Source organism: Pyxicephalus adspersus, chromosome 10 (assembly GCF_032062135.1).
Source record: "Pyxicephalus adspersus chromosome 10, UCB_Pads_2.0, whole genome shotgun sequence".
Classification (NCBI taxonomy): domain Eukaryota; kingdom Metazoa; phylum Chordata; class Amphibia; order Anura; family Pyxicephalidae; genus Pyxicephalus; species Pyxicephalus adspersus.
Window position 1 is genome coordinate 33,249,594 of NC_092867.1, and position 13,226 is coordinate 33,262,819.

Genomic DNA, 13,226 nt, shown 5'->3' on the forward strand with positions numbered 1-13,226 from the left:
AATGTATGTCGAAAACACCTAAAGAATGCTCCTGGATGCCTTGTGCTTGAAATGCGTGCCCAGGACAGTGTGGTTGACAAACACCAATCTAAAGCCAATCTTAGCCAATGAGTGTTTATGACAGGGGTGGCTTACAAACTACTTTTAAATTGACCAAGTCAAAATGATCTTCCAACAATAAAAACTTGGACTTAATAACTCCTGTGTACGGTGGAGTTTTTTTCTGAAAGGAAAGTCTCTGCAATCTACTTGCGTTGCCTTTGCGATCTACCAGTAGATCGCGATCCATCTGTTGGGCACCCCTGGTTTATGAGTTTGTAATAAAGTACTAAGAGAGCTTACTGCTTGGCACCCTCAGGGAGCACAGGACATCACAGGGTGTCAGTTTCATTGAGGGGGACATACAACCTTGGATATGATTCAGGTGCACAATGCAGAAGTAGATGAGGAGAGAAGTTTGGATGAACATGGAGCTTTGAGTTCACAAACATGAAAGAAAAGAGTACTAGTGACTGTCTCTAATAGGACAGGAAACGTTTATGTTTGGGCTTAGTTACACAATAAAGTAGACACATGCACAATGCCACTGCCATCCTTTCCAGCGGTGACTTGTCCTGTTGAGAGGTCCAATACTTCATTGCTAAAAACCTTGTTTGGTGCCCAAGCTTAATCTCCCCTCCCCACCCCTACTTAGTTCCTAACCTCAACTCGAACTCCCACCTCATACATGAACCCTCATTCTTGGTGCCTAACCTTCTTTTGGGGTGCCTAACCGTAACCCCTTTCCTCCAGTGCCTAACCCCAACCTCCCTTTTTAGTGTCTTACCCTAAGCAGGAGCTAATCTACCCAAGATCAACCCCTAACACTAACAATGACCACCCAGGTAATGGTCCAAATTCAACCTTCCAGGTAAGACAGATAGGCAACTTCAGATGGAACATGTTCAATGTCTCTTCAGCCCTTGGCCAGCTGCCAACAATATAACCCCTGTGCCCGCATGCTGGCGTTATGTTATCATTGTACCCAACAGCATTCTCAGCATCAGATCACAACACACACATATGTTGCAAGCAATGTATGAAACCAAATAATTGCAGCCCCATATACTCACAAAATTCCTACCCAGCTTAAAATTGCCTATACCTGCTACCTAATATCTACTACTCCCCGCCTTATAGTGAGTTTGTATTCCATTATATGTTTATGTACAATTAGTTTATTTTTTAAGATTTTATGAAGAATAAGGGGGAGAGACAAAATAGAAAAAAGGGGGGGGGGGGGGGGTTCAATAAAACTTTAAAAAACACATACAGCCATGTAACAAGATCATAACTCCATTATATGTTTCCACAATTTTTTATTTGGAGGGCTTGGTTTTATATCTCTTAAATGGTTTACTAAGTTTGGGTTTATTTTTCGTTACATCCTGTAATACTGCGGATACTGTGATTTCACTACGTCCAACATTTGTTGTGTACCATATTTATCAGTTTATATTTGTTTTTTTGTTTTTCAATGTTTTGTATGAAAATTTCTTAAAAATAAACCCTTAATAAACAGAGGAACAAAAACAATTGCTCGGATAAAGTGAAAGGTTTGGTTGTTTTTTGTTTTTTTTTTATCTAGAAGAGAAATGCAAACCTAATATTAAATATTTGTTTCATGTTTCTCCTTTTTAGTTGCGCAGTTCTGTTTGTTCTCTGTCAATAAAGTTTTCCGTGTTGTCGGAGTGAAGGATTGTGGGTGTTGTAGTTCGCAGAGCTTCCTGTCTTCTCTGTGGTGTTGGTGTTAGTATTTCAGGCAGCGTCTCCGGCTGTAGGAAGGAGCGGTGAGCTGTGTGTTCGGTTCCCATATCTGGAAGAGGAAATAGGGCAGAGAAATACTCTGAGAGGCCCTGACTTACCACTTCCTGGACGGCTGGAGAGGGCAGGTAGGTGGCAGACAGCTAAGGGGGTGTGAGGAAGCCCAGGCGGTGTTGTGTGTCAGTGTGTTGTATGTGTGAATGTACAATGGGATTCCTCCTGACTGGTGGTGTCAGCTTTGGGTGATGTTTGTCTTGTAGTCCGAAGTATTGTCACCATTCCTTGTCACTTTGCTAAGTGTGTGCAGTGCCCCTGGTTGTGTATCTTTGTATTTTGTGTCATATTACTGAACATGTCAGCACTATATTGTCATTTTCCTATTTCTGGTACATTTTGGGGGTCACTGGACAAATACATTGGGGTAATATTAGAGTCACAGGGCTATGGGGAAAACATAGATAAATTTTGGGGGTCAGCAGAAAGGTGAAATCATGTATATTGGGCATCTATATAGAAGCACACATGTGTGTTTACAAATCAACAGAGAAGCAGTGTGTGTATTTTGAGGTCAGTGATAGGCGTACAGCTACATTGGGGTTCAGTTGGCCCACAGATGCATTGTGGGAGAAGCACATGGAAGTGTATTGTGGATTTGCTGGCTTTATTTGGAGGAGGTCAGGGAAGAGTGAAGAATCAAATGACTTCATTATAAGTCAGCGCAGAATTAAAGGTATTCATTGGGGGTCCATAGAGAAGCCTAAAGATGCATTTTTGGGGACAGTGGGAAAGGTGCGGGTGCATTATGTCATTAAAGAAGCACACCACTGGTAGCTGAGAAGTGTTTGAGTGCATCCAGGGGTCAGGGTCAATATACGTGAATAAATCAGGAACAGCCAATTATTGCAGGTGCAATACTCAGCAAAGAAGCAGGCAGCTACATGGGGGGGTCAGTAGAGATACCTGCAGGTGCATTGTGGGGTACAGCGCCTGCAGATGCCATATGGTGGGTAGTGGAGAGGCACTTACAGTTGTATTTGGGGGAAGAAAAAAGTATGTAGTTGCAGCTACTCTGAGGTTCAGAAAAAAAAATTGGTACGTTATACAGGCAGTGTTGAACCCAGACATTTTTTTTAAGCTGGGGAGAACACTGACAGGTCTTTAGAGAAGCATATGCGTTGGATCTGTGGCACCCAGGGGTCCTTCAGAGGTTGCTAGGGGTTCGTTGAGGAATGAGAAGTTTGTACCTTTCAGTTCAGTATAAGTGACAGCAATGGCATTCTTCCTACTGACCACCACACTAATGTGAGCTGTGAATATAGTAATTTCAAGGGTCCCCTATGTTAAGATGCTTGAGAAAAGAAGATTAAGAATTCAATTGCAATTAAGAATCACTAGAATAGTAGGTAGCTTCATTCGGGCTCAGCAGAAAGACATTGGAACTCCGTAGGTGGGCTTGTCAATTCATTGTGTTGGGTCTGGCAGAGAATCTGGTGGGGATCAGTGAAGAAGCATGCATGTGTGCAATATAGGGTCAGCAAAGAAATACACAGATACCGTGGATAAGCAAGCAAATGCTTTGTGTGGATCGGCGTAGAAGTGCACATGTGCATCTGGTGATCAGGGAACAGCCTTCAGATACATTGTGGGAATTGAGGAAACACATGTTTGCATTTGGTGATCAGTGGACAAATGCACGTATGTACTTCAGAATTGGATTTGTTACTGTTTAGTGGAGGGGTGTGTGGCTACATTAGGGGTTTTTAGTTATGCAAATAAAGTGTAGGGAACAATGGGGGAAGCATACGTAGGTCTGTTTGGGGGTCAGTAGAGGGGTTGAAGCTATATTGGGGTCAATTGAAAAGTCCGTAGATGTACTCTGGCGGACAGTCTAGAAGCCTGCAGGGTGATGGTGGGGATCACTGGAGAGGCAGGCCTGTGTGCATCTGGAGAATATTGGAGAAGGTCTGTGGGCATCTGGGGATCAGAGTAACAGGCGCATCCATCTGAGGATCATTGGAGAAGCGCACACATTCATCTGAGGATTGAGTGTGTGCAGTTTGGAGGCAGCAAAGTGGCACACATGTCTGCCTATTCATTGTAAGGGGGTCAATGGAAAATTGTGGGTAACAGTAGAGAAACGTAAGTGTTTCTGAGGATCAAGAGAGAAGCACATTTGTGCATTTTTGAATTTTCTTGTGTGTAATTAATATGCTGTGGGTGCAGTAGTGGTCAGTAAAGTTGTAGTCTTTCATGACTAAGGCTGGGAACACCCGTTCAATAATTGTAATTGGAAAGCATCTTTCACGGTCCTTTTCAATAACATAAGACTGAAAGGTGCATGAATGGGTGCTGTTAATACAGCGCAGTTCTGCTCTATGTAGAGGGTAAAGGGAAAAACAGAGCGGCACCCTGCTGCGCTCTCTTATCTTCACTTGTATTACAATCATTCATCATACGAGCGCTGTACACATGCCAAATTGTTGTCTGATACCAGCCCTGAGACGATTAATAGACGAGAATCATCTGTCATGTGTACGTAGCCTAGGAGTGCTGTTTACAGTCCCACATTGGAGCTACACATAAAATACTTTTTTAGTTTGGCTTTACCAATAAGATTTTTATGTTGAAACTGAAAACATACTAATCTGTTCTGCCCAGATCTTACTTTTTCATTCATGTAGTAAACCAGAAATCCCTTAGTATTCCAGTAAGCTGTTGCAGAGTGGGCTGGGATGTCCATGTATTCTCTTACTAATAGTACAGTGAATTTATTTGTAAAAGTCGGACCTGGTTGAGCTACCTCCACCTGATCTTAATAACTTGGGGTCCACAAGTAAACCTAAAAAGGCAAAGGAGGAGGTCTAATGCTTTCCCTGACACCCGTGTCTCAGGTCTTAGCACTTGGGAAGTGCGACATATACTGGGAAAAATTGTATGATAAGAAGGCATCCGAACTCCCAATAGTGTGAGATCCTCCATTCATAATAGCAACTCTTACTGAGCACCGAGGTACCTACATTCTCGCTGCTTGTAGTATTTGGTAGTAGTATCTCCTTTTTTTTTACAAAGCCTCGTTCCCCAATGTTGAGGTTCTTGTAGGATGGTTTTAGCAAAATACCAATGATGATAAATAGAGCAAAGAGGTGGACAGGGACATTTTTTGTCTTTTTTATATAGGGACGATATTTCAAACCTGAAACGTAGTTGTTCTTGCAATGTAAGCAATTAATATCTGCCTATGTTTCTGTGCAACTCAATTAACTCCTTTTGTTTAGATAAAGAATCCTAATTTAAGATCTTTCAGCATCAAGCACACTGGTCTGATGGATGCCTGATCCACCAGTGCATTGTGGCTCCTTCCATCAGCCCCTACATATCGTGTTTTTAAGTGATGTGGAGGGCAGATGCAGGGAATCTTTGCTCAATTTTTTTTTGATGAAAGAGGATTCCAGAATTATGAGAATATGAACAAGTAAATATTAACTGCAGGGAGATTTTAAAAATAGTGTCAGAGGCAAGGCATGGATTGAGTTATGTACAGTGTAGGGTTAGTAAAGTTCACCTTGCTTAGTTTTTAAAAACCAGGTTTTACAATTGATCGAAATTATTTATTTGGATATATATTCTAGGCCAATATGAGTTACCAAATACATTAATTGCACGAACTGTTAATGGACAAGGAAACATTTTACACTGTGTAGTCGAGTCAAGAGTGGCCAGATTTGGAGTATTTATATATATATATATATATATATATATATATACACACACACACATAGAACATTCCTCCAGAAGTCTTCCTATTTCTTTGGTGTGTGTATATACATACATACATACATACATACATGCCTCAAAACTCATTTTTTCAAACTTGCCTACCCATCTTCTTCTGTCTGCTAAACCCTCATTACTTCCCACACTACATATCTCCCATCCTATTGTGTGTGAAATTCCCCCCACCTACTAGATTGTAAGCTCTTCGGGGCAGGGTCCTCTCCTCCTGTATCACTGTCTGTATTATTCTGTCATTTGCAATCCCTATTTAATGTACAGCGCTGCGTAATATGTTGGCGCTATATAAATCCTGTTTAATAATAATAATAATATAATAACATGCCAACTCAAGATACGTGTATTTATTGTGCTTATCAGTACAGCTTCTGTTGCTCAGCTAAAAATACTGGATATATGAAAATGTATGTTTTTCTGTAATACGTTGCACCGTGAAATGCAGCTGTTAGGTAAAGAAATATAGTTTAAAATAACAAGTACAAACTGAAATGTTCAGCATCCACCACTTTTGTATGTGTATGATGTGTTTTCCTGCTGTACAGCCTCCTGCCAGCAACTGTTTTACTAGAGAATTCCTTCACAGCTGCAAAGTAGAAATTTGGTATATAATTGTAATGGATTCTCTCAGAAAAGTCATGCAGTAAGACCTGATGAACATTACTGGTGTACAAAGACAACAGGCATCAAGCGTAGGTTGGAAACGGGAGAGACTTTGATGGGGTCACAGGATCACATGTAGGGCTACAGCAGTGCACAGGGTCACGTGTGCCTAAGGGTTGCATGGTCATACCTGGGGTAACTGGAACATAAAAGGTCACTGGAGCACAGAGCACAAAAAACAAAAGGATCCTAGGGGAAGAATTACTGGAAAGTACAGCTAACAGTACAGTTAACGTAGAGCAAGTTGCTTAAATGCCAAGGCATATGTTGCTACTCTAATTTACTTTCTAATTTACTACTTTAATTACCAGTTAACTCACATACGCAATCTCCTAATATGTTATGGTGCCAGGTCCTGAAAACAGTAACTAAGACACATGAACCAGGGGGTATACAATAGCATTTTCACATCCTAAATGCATTTTTATGATCTTTACTATTTGTGTACTTGTTGAAATTCTTGTTGTGCTCTTTTGAATTCCCATTATACAGTTGTTCACATTTTAAGGTCTATCCTGACATAATCCAAGTGTGTATGGTTAACCTGGTTTTATTTGTTTGAGTTATTTGCAGTGTTCTGAAAAGGCTGCATTTCTCTTTAGTCTTAATTTTAACCAGTTCCTCTCCTAGTTCTACAAATACTGCAGTACAATCCCACAGCAATAATAATAAAATACATTAGTGCAGTATACTTGAAACATACTATGGGCTTTTTTTTTAAAAAACAAGGAATCTGTAAATCCTTCGTGGGAATCTTTCAGGTCTGTGTTTCAATGGCAGTAATAATTTCTACGAGGGAATGTTGGAGGGAATGTCTGATTGCCTGTTTTATAAATAGAGCCCTATGTGTGTGTATGTATGTATGTATATAACATTACTACCACTTGGTACTACTATCCCAGTGCAGCCACATTCCTTTTGCCGCTGAGTCACTGCCACAGGAATTCCTTCTATTCTGGATAGTTGCTGCCCTCTTGCTGTCCCATAAAGGTTTTTTTTTTTTAACAAATCAATTACAATTTCTCCTTTAATACAAAGCACAGACCTCAATTTTATTTTTAGTGCAGTGGTTATTGTCTTTCTTACCCTACTCCTTCAGAATAGGAAAACTACCCACTACAACAAAATATGTTAAAGCATTTCAATGATAGTGTTTAGCTGGAAAATACCATTTTCTGATCTAATATGTTGCTGGAATTAATGTGTTAATTAAGTTGTTGCAAACATTTCTGGACTTGTTTTGGAGATTTCTCTGTTGGAATTTCTGAGATTTTAGTTTGTCCTATTTTTTTTTTGTAGTAATGGTGTTTTTGTTGGCTTACCACATTGACTTAAAACATAGCATAGCAATAAAATATATGGTAAATTATTATATTATGTAAATATGATGAAATTGTAGTGCATTGTGTTCCATAAAAGCCACTATTAGAAGTGCAACAACAATGTGATACAATTTTATTTATAACAAATTAGGGTAGCGAGACATCAATACTAGTACATAGTATTTGAAGAAAAGGTTCATATTTTATAAACATTTACTAAGTTCAGGTTTATTTCTTTGTTTTATAGATAATAATTGTTCAGAACTTTTTTTTTATTGCCGTCTACACTCTTTACTGGACTAACTCATTATTCCCCAGTTCTATAATGAACATGGTGCCTAATTCAATGTGATATTGTGGCTAGCAGAACATGGGTTGAAATCCAATACAGTAATGAAGTTCCACACAAGACTAATGTTTCAGGAACACAGTGGTTCCCTTTTCCATGGCAGTAGGTGTTTTTTCTTGTTACCTGGAGTCTAGCTTTATTTAGGTAAAAGAACAAACATGTCCGATAGAAGAATATACATGTAGCGTAGAGTTTTTTTAATTAAGTAGGTGTCATAAAACACAATGATAAGATTTAGAATAAATTGAACTCAAATGCATACATATCTATTCAAGATGATGATAATATTAAATGGCTAAAACTTTAAAAAAGAGCATAGCTCCCTTTTGAAGGAGCGTTATCAAATCACAATTTTTGATATGCCTTAAGGCATATTACCTTTAAACATCAGGTGGAAAACTAGAGGTCAGCAACAGGGTAAGGCAAGCAAGACTGAAATCTTTTAGGATTAACATGCCAAGATCAGTAGTAATAACTAAAAATTTTACAAGATTGTCAAGAATCTTAAAGTTTCAAGAGCAAGTGTACCTAACCTGCCATATGTGTCTGGAGGCAGAAGTTATGATTTTTAGTACAAAGCTTCTGGTTTCAAGGATAGAGAGAATACATTTTCATCAGTGAAGCTGGGTGATCCAGCAAACCTGGAATGGATTTCCTCAGTCATTTGCTATTTGCTAGCAAATGTTTTGAATCTTGGCCCAGATCCATTGCCAGGTTTGCTGGATCACCCAGCTTCACTGATGAAAGTGTATTCTCTCCAGACTTGGAGAGCATTAATAAATCACGCCTATTGTGTCAAGAAGACTTGGGGTTTGTTTGATTTCAACTTTGCAAACCTAAGCTATGCTGCCATGTTCTGTTTAGAGAGAAGAAACTCTCTCCTAGCAACCCTTCTAAACAAGCCAAACTTGTTCAGTCTTTTTCTAATTGTACTGCTATGAACTTCAAAGTTTAACAAGTTGAGACCTGTACAGTTTGAGATGTAGCTCTTGGGTTTTTTGCAATTTGTTTCACCAATGCACTGTCTGAGCTTGGGGTGAATTATGTGGGATGTCCACGCCTGAGAAAGATTGGAAACTGCCCTAAATGCTTCAATTGTATTATCTGTCTAAAATTGAATCTTCTTTCATCCTGCAGAATGATGGACTTCAAATTGTTTGGGAATGGCCTTCTAACCTCTCCCAGCAATAATTGTTGCTCCCATTCAATTTCTTTGCTAAGATAATAATCTGATGTCTTTGCTGATGTCTTTTCTCCTTGACATTATGTTCACACACACCTGAAAGCTCCCAATCAGCAAACTGCCACAAATTCTGTTTTTATAGACGTGGTCACACTTACTGATAATCTATTTAATCAAGTGCATTTTATTAACTTCTACATCCTCTTAATCCCCATGGAAGTGATAATAATTATAACTAATAATAACTTAATTTTTTACAGACAGTTTTTGGATTTTGACTTTGCTGAATATTTCATGACGGTGTAATATGTCTTGTTGGTGTTGGCCTGAGGTTGCATTTACCAAATTTTAGGACTTTATACCAGATTTATTTTTTTCCTGAAGAACAACATCTTAGAATTTAAAGAGGATGTAATTTCATTTTATCATGTCTGTACTTTTCCAAAGCTCCACAATCTCCTAATTTTGATAAATCAATTATGTTTCTGGCTGTTACATTGCCTCTAATATAGAGGAGATGCAGTGTGTTTTTTGTTTTTTACTGGCTCCTTAGATGTTTTATAAAATACAAACTTTAAGTGTTGAGTACATGTAGTGATAATACAGATTTAATGTACAGCGCTGCGTAATATGTTGGCGCTATATAAATCCTGTTTATTAATAATAATAATAATAATAATAATAATAATAATAATAATAATACAGATGGCTTTGAAGAGGCTTAGATACTGAAGAGACTGTTCTCATTAAAATGCTGAAGTCTCGCTATCAGACTCTTTAGGACCATAGAGAGATAGAAGGTGCCAGCAGAAAAGCATATTACTTCTACTGTATGAAGTCACACACGGAACACCAATTCCCCTCATCACAGAAGCACTCTACTTAATGTATCCATTAGGGAAATCCCTTACTGCTTCTATTAACCTTCATTGGAAGGGGAACCTTTCTACATAAACCACTCATTTCATAGCTTTGCTGAATGACAATTTTCTCTTTACTCAGCATATATATCTAGAGAGCTCCTCTGTCACAGCATCCAACTAATTTATATTTAAAATAAATATAAATGCTATATTATATGTGCAGTGACTTCTATAGTCGGGCATTAAAGAATCATCTCCCCATTAATGTAAATGCATTTTTCAGTCTTTCCTATAACTATCTTTGCTAGTGGGAGGAAGAATAAAATATAAATGATTATTTATACATTAATAGATACATACCGTATATTAGGGAAAATATTTTTCAACATCAAGCAGACTTAGGTGAGCCTAATGATGATAACCTGTTAGATATTGTTGGTGGCACATGCAATACAAACTCCTTGAATAAACAAATACAATTATAACATTGTCCATCCTTGGTAAAAGGTAAATGCATGTTTGTCATTTTCATTCCTAGGTGCTTTATCTAATAAAATGAAACTTTTTTTTTTTTTTTGCAGGAAATGACATTAGGCTTTGAGACAACAGCGGTACCGTAGCTCAGGTTTACCAAAGCTTTACCATATTTACCATAGCTGAACTCGCTGACCTAGTGGTCAGTAGCTTAGGGACACATATGCACTAGGCTGAAGAACTGTGGAACCTTTTCCACACTCCATGCAGCTTCTGCATTGATAGTTGCATGCTTGCTTTTGTCCACTTTTTAGTTTTTGAGGATACTTCACTGGCCAGAGACGGGGAGAGCTTTATCCTTAAACAGAAATGATGCAAGATATTTCCATGTTCTGGGACTGCTGGCACCTCGATTAGCCTGGGTTATATGTAGGCACCAGAGTTGTCTATTTAGTAGCAGTTAAGTGGAAAACTCCATGTAACACTTTATTATTACTCAGCTTTACTGTTTTCTGAATTATATTCCTTGTCAGGGTTCTCCCCAGGCCCTTTTAGCTGGGTGCACCACCCAGCTGTTTTTGGGTGGTTACTAAAGGTTTTTGGTCACAATACAGGGGCTGCCACCCACCTACAATTTCTTCCCACCCAGCTTAAAAATATTTCTGGGTTGAGCACTGCTTGTAATTACATTAGCGATATAATGCTTATTTATTATCCTCTAAATAAGCAAGAGGCAGAGAAGGGACAAAAGAAGCTGCACTTGGACAAATCAGGATATAAGTACATCACCTTCCTCACTCTGTAGGAAGCCAGGGGTCTAAATTTCAGAATTGTCTGTACAGAATTCAGATAATTAGTCTTAATACAATATTTATAAATGTAGTTACACTGTGTAAAGATGTTACCAGTGTTGTCTGTAAGTCACAATCCACACACCACAAGATCTTATTCCGATTCTTACATGTACATTCTCACTCAAAAGTGTGCAGGTGCATTGACTAAAAATATTTTAATTGAGTGAAATGCATTAGCATTCTTGTATATATTTTTGTAGATTTTATTTCTGTAAAAAGATTTACTGTTTTTGGCCTTAGTACTTTTAGTTTCCAGTAACATGTATATACTATTTATCCCATGTCTCTGTGTGTGTAACCCACCACAAAATCACTTAAATCTAAACCATGAAAAATAAATATCTCTTTTAATGTTTTTTTCCCCATAGTTATACCCTCTCATACTCTTACGATCAGTAATTTTGCATTTTGTGGTGTATGCAAATGTTAACGTATTTCGTACAGTTGATGAACCGTGACAAGATGTGCTCTGTAGTGAACAACTGGAAAATGCTACCACAAACCATAAAGTTGATGTAACCAGAATTATAGAATTAATTTGTATTTGTTTTTTTTACAGTTATTTTTAGCACACCTAAGGTGTCAAGCAATCTAGGCCACAGCGACCAAGGTTTGTGGTGACTAAGTTAAAAGCTCCGTCTGCTATTATTTAACAGAGCATGTGGTTAACAATCTGAGAGTAAATATAAAGATTTAGGACATAGCAATTGTTGGTTCCATATTTCATCCTAAAGTCTAGCTAAGCCCAAAATAAAAGGCAGATTGTAAAAGAATGCATAACTAAATACAAACTGTGTATAAAAGTAATTTGGTTGACAGAATAGCTGTGTTCTGTGCCAAATAAGCCCGCACGCTGCACTACATCCTATTTCATGCTTTTAACTCCATAGCCCTGCTTAAAATTTACTCTAATCAAGACGATTTGAGAATTTGTTCAATCTCAGTTTTTCTAAGAAGCTTTTATGATCATTTTGACTTGTAAGCTTTACTTTAGCTAATTAAATATTTTTTTTTTTTGTTAAACATAATTGACATCAGTTAGCTTCAATTTTCCATCTATGAGCAATGTAAGCAAACTTCTTGGGGTGCAGTTAATCTACAGAGCACCTGCTGGAGTCATGTTTGCACAGGGTTGCCATCTTGGTGCATGGTCAGAACATATGGCAGAGAAGGGCATGTGGAGGGAGGGTGTAGTAAACTTTCGGCTGCTGGTGAGAATGGGAAATGTTTGGAAGGAGCTTGCAGCCCAGGGATGTGTGTGGGGACTAATGTGTTGGGAGAGTGATCAGCCATCAAGACGACGTTGCTGTGTGCTGGTGTCTATATACTATTATACCCTTCAACAGTGTTCTCCTCAGACCATTTTAGTAGGATGCACCACCTTGCAATTTTCAGCAATCACCTGGCTGTTTTTAGGTGGTTACTGATGAGCTGGGTCACAATACCGGGGCTTCCACCCACTTACAATTTGTTCCAACCCAGCAAAAATTCTGGGTTGAGTACTGCTGTAATGGTAATTACATTATACACCCGACCCCTGCAATATGTACGGTATGTTTACTTATTCCTGAACCCTTTTAAACAACTGGTATGGACATAGCACTTTACAATAAATACTGCTGCACTTTGCATTACCTGCTACTGACTTCAGAACATTTATTACAATACACATAGCATTGACCTTTTAATGGTTACAAGAACTCTGGACTGTGGCTTTGTGTGAATTTAGTAGGTAGTCTGCAGATTTATACACAATGATTCTTTATCTGTTCTCACTGTGGGTGCAGTTCAGCAATACCTACAATATAAATGGGAAGGGCAATGTGCATGTGCCTTACCATGTATACACTGACTGAGGTTAGGGCCATTTTGGTGTGCTAATCTATAGATTAGCACACCAAAATGGCCCTAACCTCAGTGTAAGGT

At 38.5% G+C, this 13,226-nt stretch overlaps 1 protein-coding gene across 1 annotated transcript in view; it reads left to right on the top strand.

Annotated features, from left to right (window-relative positions):
• Nucleotides 1–1,771: 1,771 nt before the first annotated feature.
• Nucleotides 1,772–13,226, top strand: part of MICU1 (mitochondrial calcium uptake 1) — a 116,978-nt gene continuing 105,523 nt past the window's right edge. The window contains exon 1 of the mRNA XM_072424499.1: nucleotides 1,772–1,931. The gene's annotated coding sequence lies outside the window, so the exon portion shown is untranslated. The remainder of the gene's footprint in view (nucleotides 1,932–13,226) is intronic.